Source organism: Trichomycterus rosablanca, chromosome 7 (genome assembly GCF_030014385.1).
Source record: "Trichomycterus rosablanca isolate fTriRos1 chromosome 7, fTriRos1.hap1, whole genome shotgun sequence".
Classification (NCBI taxonomy): Eukaryota; Metazoa; Chordata; class Actinopteri; order Siluriformes; family Trichomycteridae; genus Trichomycterus; species Trichomycterus rosablanca.
The window spans coordinates 9,723,829-9,730,803 of record NC_085994.1 but is presented as its reverse complement, the minus strand read 5'-3'; positions in this window follow the sequence as shown (position 1 = coordinate 9,730,803).

The following is a 6,975-nucleotide window of genomic DNA, read 5'->3' as shown; positions in this document are numbered from 1 at the left end:
TAATTATACCAAAACACTTTTGGGTAAGAATGTATGAGGATTGGATCAAATCCTTCAAAAATACCTAAATTCAACTTTTCTTTCAACAACTAATGTGAAAGACCTTCAGAAAACCATTATTCTGACAGAAATATTTCAATTTTTTTAGTTAGCAGATGCTTTTATACAAAGTGACCTGGAGGTATTGCTCAAAACCCTATGATGATTGCTTGGTAAAGCAAGGATTTGAACTTAATAGTAGTCCAAATCCCCAGGCTGCATTTACAAGGTCACTGTTTGCATCTGTCAGAAGACACATTGGTGTCTAGTGCTGGTTCTTGTAGGTTAATGTTTAAGGTAGGAGTAAAATATTTTCACATCGATGAAGAATGTTACCACATTCCAGACCATATTTCCAAACCAAGACTTACTGTTCTTACCCAAACAAATCAGGTGACAATACATAATGAGCTAGAATTTATGGTCTGGTTTGCTTGTTTACATCCTTCCTGAAATCACATTATATAGACACATGACTGTAACTCCAATCCCCTCTTTACTACTCACAAACACAAACATAGAGGAACTCTTTGCTAAATGGCTAGCATTTTTGTGTGTGGATAATAATGCCAAATAAATAAATAGACAATAATAATCCAAAATCCATTAGAAACAAATCTACACTACATGCCTGCACTGGGTAAAAACCAGCAATGATAAGGCTCAGCTTTCTGGGACAGATAAGATAACTAAGATAAGTTGGTAAAACATAAAAGATAACCAAATAAAAATGCTGGTTTATTGTCTAGCCTCTTGTTCTGATTTATCCTCCTTGACTGGTTGTCCCAAAATTGGATTAAAGAGTTCTTTTTTTAATTGTTAAACCTGGTTACAATAACAGTATGATTTTTACGCATTGCGTTAATGCATTTTAACAAGCAAAAAAGGTCCTTGTGAATGCAGCCTTAATCACAGAACCACAGCTATTCTTTATCTCTCAAAACATCATTAATGAAGAAAGCATCATATTCTACACAGTAATTTGTGTTAACTTAAATGTCAGTTTATTTCCATATAATTTTGATAGTTTTATTTTTTATAGGAAAACAATAAATGCCAATGGTCAATAGTATAAAGACATAAAACTATTCAACATAATTTAATACATTCATGCCTTTGGAATTAGTAACCAACTGAAGTAATTCCTCTGGGTCACTTTGATTTTTCTTTTGAGTTATTAAGTTTAGAATACGTACAGTATACATTATTTATCTGTACCAAAGACATCAATAGTCTCAAACAATTTGAAGTTTAACCAATGCATAATCACATGCACACAATGTAAGCTTTGGTGTAATTACAGTTTGTTTATTTTTTTATTTGTTTTATTTTAATATTTATTCAAATTAATGAAAGTTAGAACCTTTAATTACAATGAAAATTGCACACATCCAGGAACATGAACAATGTGTCATAAGTTACGATAAACAACCTTAACCTTTTACCTATCTTACGGCCAAGCCCCATTGTCCTGGATCGAAATGTCGTTGCAATCTTTCGGCCAGCACAACTGGCCTGTGGGGAGAACTCCCTACATTTTTATCCATAAGCCATTGCTGCTGGCCCATACAGATCAATAACACAAATGATGAAAAATTATAGACTGCCTTTTGGTAATTTATTGGGATTTCTGTGGGTGGGCGTAAAATTTGTATTGAATGGATAAAGGTTAATGCTGCAAAGTTTCATATCAGCATTATACAACTAAATAACAGGGCTGTCACACTAGCTGTAATACAACAAAGCTATCTGTTCTAATAATTATAATTATTAATTTTGTTTTTGTTTTAACTGTTATCACAATTTTCAGCCTGTTAAACAATTTTCAGCTTTCAGAAATACTATTGGTGACAGCAGAATAAGGAATGTTTTAATTCCAGTCTCTAGCTGTATCAGATAGGATTGAACAAATGTTTTGCTTTTGTGTGCTTCAAATGAGTGCATCGAATATTTAAGAACAAAGTCAATGAAGAACCATTAAAAAAACATGAGAAGAGAAAATGACAAACAAACTAAAGAAACCTGCTATTGCAATTAAATGTGGTACCACAGGTTTGATATGGTTGCTAATGTAATATGATCAAATTCTTAAGCACCAATCACTTTGTCAAAAAATATTAGTCAATAATAGCACTATTAATCATCAGAATTTATTTATGTTTTATACCATTACTATAAAAAAAAAACTGACAGCCCTACTGAACAATTAAATTATGATTTTAAATGTGGAAGTGTGTTTTTAAAACTGGGATAAATATAATGAAATTACTAAAACAGAAAATGTTAAAGAAAGTCAAATTATACACTAAAATCATAAAACATGTTCAGTTTGTATCATAAAATGTTCTAGAGTGCTGTTATTTATTATTAGATAATACAGAAGGGGTGAATTTGCTTAAAGTGATGAAGAGACTAAAGTAGCCGATGTGACTTCTGTTCCACAGGAGTGATATACTGATTAAACTTCTGTTATTAAATTATAATCATGCCAATACATGGTGTTATAAAGTACTGATTCAACATAAACAATGGTTTTACTGAGATGTATTATACAAAATCAGTATCAAAGTGTTACTTAAATCTAATTGAACAAACAAAAATAAAAGAGTTAGATTTATTTTACCTAATACTAGGTATAGATACCAGGTATTTGAATGGCCTAAAATGCTGACTTGGTATTGGATTGTATTTGACAGATTTTATGCTGGCACAGTACAAAACCTGCTTAAAGCAAGTCAGCTTAGTGACTGTGAAGATCTTGATACCAGATCAGTATTAAAATCAGAAAATGCTAAGAGCATTTTATATCAGAATTGTTTAAAAAAAAAATGGAAGAAAGAAAATCAGACAGATCTGATGATTCCTATCAGATAATATTCTAAACAGTCTTGAAATAATGAAAAAATACTGCTGAGTAGTAAAATATTACAGATATAGAAGAGAACGCTGATTTGAATGCTGAACCGTGTACACAGAGACACAGAGATTGTATGATTCAACTGAATGTTACAGATCTTTATGTGGGGTAGCCCAGTTCAGTTGGTAGAGATGGTCTTATTAGTTTCAGCCCCAGTTTTGACAATATTGAATGAAAAAAAACATAGAATAAAAAAATAAACAGTGATGCCAACAGCTAAATCCAACCATCTTCTACTAAATCAAGGGGGAATAATTCTTCTTACCTGCATTTATTGCCTTACTCTGTTAGAACGGTTAAATGTTGTCAGTGGACGGAGGATTTGACAGCCGTATGCCTCTACAGACATTAAAGCAAGAAAACATCACTGTGTCTTTGTTGACTACTGGAGGACATTTTTCACTCACCTTCACAACCTGAGGTCAAGAAGGAAAGAAAGCATCAGAAGGTGCTAAATTGCTGGAAACAAATTGCCAAATTGTGACACTGGCGTGTACAATTTTGCACAGTACAATGGAAAGACTTGAATAAAAACAAGAGACTTGATTTCCCTGTGGAATTAACAGGAACTTCCTACATTCTTGTGGATTTCTTTGAGACAGTTTTTCTTTCTTTCTTTTTTTTTTCTTTAATTTGTTTCTTTGGATCTTTGAGGAAAGGTCAGGCTGGTGGTATTCATAGGTGGAAAGAACCGGACAAAGCGCTCATCGGAAGGGAGGGAGGGCTTGTGGGTGAAAAGGGGAGTGATTTTTTTGTAATGAGCAAAAATGCCTGGTAGAACATTTTTAGTTGCTTCAGGCATCCTATCTTTTGTAAAATAACTGTGACCTCTGTGCGATTTCCTGTGTATTATATGGACCATGGACTAACGGCGGAACGGGGGAGGGAGTGGGAGATTCTCGGTCGTCATCTTTTTACCACGCATGTGTGAGTGATTGTTTATGCCAAGTATGAATGTGGGAGCGGACATTCGGGGGGAAGTGGGTGCTGAGGACTAAGCCACATCGACGATGGTGTATTTGAAGACGGAGAGACGGTCTCATGAAAAACGTTACTCCCACAGTTGATCAAAGTTCACTTCCATTTAAAGCAACATTTTTTATGTATGACGTCAGTGAATGCATTATCTTCTGAATAATTGTTAGGTTCAGAAAAAACAGAAACCACATTCACTGAAGATTAATAAGATAAAAAAATAATCGGAACAGTAGATCTGAACAGTTTTACAATCTTAACCAACACTTTTTCAGTTCTAAGAGCTAATAGTAGTGTTTGGGCTAAAATCCATTCTTCACTCACTCACTCACTGTTGGAGCCTATCAGCTTTTCAATGGGCACAAGGCACATAGTAACACCCTGGTCAGTTCATCGCAGGGCAGGCACACACACACATGCACACACCCATTCACCTAGAGGGCAATTGAGTGTCTCCAATCAACCTGACTGCATGTTTTTGGACTGTGGGAGGAAACCGGAGCTCCTGGAGGAAACCCACGCAGACACGGGGAGAACATGCAAACCACACAGAAAGGACCCGGACCATCTGGGATCGAACCCAGGACTTAAGATTTATATCACCATGATTTCCTTTGGAGTTAGATAGCTGACTTGATTCTTAAAATAGTCCGCGTGATAGAGTGTGGACAATTTCTGTTTAACACATTGGTGGGTGTGGCATTAGTAGCATAAAATACAGCACATAAATAGAAATTGTACTACAGAATTAGAAAATGAAAAATGCCATATTTAGGTTTATTTCCTGTATTAAATGTTCTCATTTTAAATCTTATTTCTATTTAGAATTAAATAAAAGAATGACATTTGACTGGGATGCCCAAAAATTGCATAGATTTGTATCTATAGTTAGTAACTAAGCCTGTAAAATCTTAAATTTTGTGTTTACACTGAATGATCGAGTGTGTAGGGTCCTCCAAAAAATTTGCATCCTTGTCCAGGTCGTATTCCTGCCTATTGCCCAGGTTTTCTGTGTGGTTCTAGACCCACCATGACCCTCAACTCATTTTAAATGAATTCAGTGTTTTGTAGGGCCTGTAATTTCAGCTCACTATGAGTGGTGCAGAATTATAATATTTAGTCATTGTAATGTTGACCACAGGATGGTCAGACATTTAAAACTAAACTAAATCACTATAGCAATCTTCTATAGCAACTGCAAAGTAAACAGTGGGAAAAAGTCTCAAATTTACTGCATCAGTACACAAATCTGCCAAATCTTTATCACTTTTTGTATGGAGTTAAAGTTTGTTTAACTATTGTAGTATTTAAAAAAATTTTGTCCTGTACCATGTGTCTATCAAGCATGGTATGGTAAGACATGAACAGACCATGTGTTGGACAAATGCAGGTGGTCTTAAATAGCATTTTAATGAATTATACTATTTTTGTGTTTTTATACTTTAGCTGGTGGCATTAGGAAATTAATACCACCACACAGATGGTGGAATAAAGTCTACAGTTACTATAAAACTGACAAAATGACAAAAAGAAGATTTTATCTTTTGGGTTTGGTCCGCATCTAGTCAGTGACAATGCTAGTTGCTTCGAGGATTTAAACTGCGCCATTCCCACAACTGTTCACTATTTTTGCCAATTTCTTTGTTGCACTAATAACTGGGAATAAACACACAATAACTAAAATAAAAATGAATAGAGAAGAATGAACACAACTGTTAACAAATGTAGATTTCTATGGTTATTTACATTTATTGAACACACACACAAAAAGGAGGGCTGTACTCATGTAAAGAAGGCGTGGACAGCGGCGTGCTCTCCTTGGATGCAAAATCTGGTGTCTGTCATCAGCAGAAGACAAATTGGATATGCTAAATCTGGAGGAAAAAAAATGCATTTTAAAAAAGAGCCCAACATCAGTAACCTGGCAGTGGTGGGGCTTGAACCAGTGCCCTTCTAATGACTAGTCCAGTACCTTAACCTCTAGGCTATGGCTTGGTCAAATAATAAAAATAAAAAAAAGTATACAATTAAATTCTCTATTTAACTTGAATACCTGCCTATATTGGAAAATATATAAAACTAGTTAAAATAAAAAATAGTTTTATCTATTATCAGTTTTCCAGTAAATCTAGTTTTCAGTAAATGCCACAGATACATGAGAGATTTTATCAGCTTATGTCTGAAAATGTAACTAAAAATAAAAAAAACCTCAACAAGCCCACATTACTTGATAAGCATCATGCTTAGTGATATCATTTCACTCTATAAATTTCTATTTAATTATTGAATTAACTTGAGAGTAACATTTTTCATGAGTGTACCATGTACAAAAGAAAAAAAAACAATTGTCAAATGACTGAAAATAGTTGGATATCAGATAGAAGAATCTTGTTCTGTAAATTAAAGGGTTTTCCCCCCTGACACAACAATAAAAGTTTACTTTTGTTGCATTTTTGACTGTTAATGTGGTGTAAGCTTTGTTCCAGAAGAACTGTGACCTTGCCCGCTTCAGAAGTCTATCCCACATTGTACAAAATATTGACAGCTTCTAAATACGTGGTAGATTAATATGGGATTGGTCCCTCTTTCCTGCTCAACAATCCCACCTTTTTGGGACATCTTTCTACTCTATTTAGGAACAGTAATGAGACCAGCTCTAAATAGGCATTCCAAGATCTGGGCTCTGTGCAGACCATTCAGATTCATTCACACCAACCACTGCTGTGCAATCAACAGTTAAAAAGTTCTGAAAAGTTGTCATTAATCATGTATAATACTAGTTTTTTTTAATCAGGTCTTCTATTTTGTATCTTTTTTCTGGATTTCCACCCTTTTTATCTTTCAGTCTAGTCATGCCCAATTCCCAATTGTGTATTTGCTGCCGCTTACACAACCACAGGTCCAATTCCCAATTGTGTATTTGCTGCCGCTTACACAACCACAGGTCCAATTCCCAATTGTGTATTTGCTGCCGCTTACACAACCACAGGTCCCCTCTGACATGTATCCGATCTACAGCCAGTGGTGGGTTCCCATACAGAGCT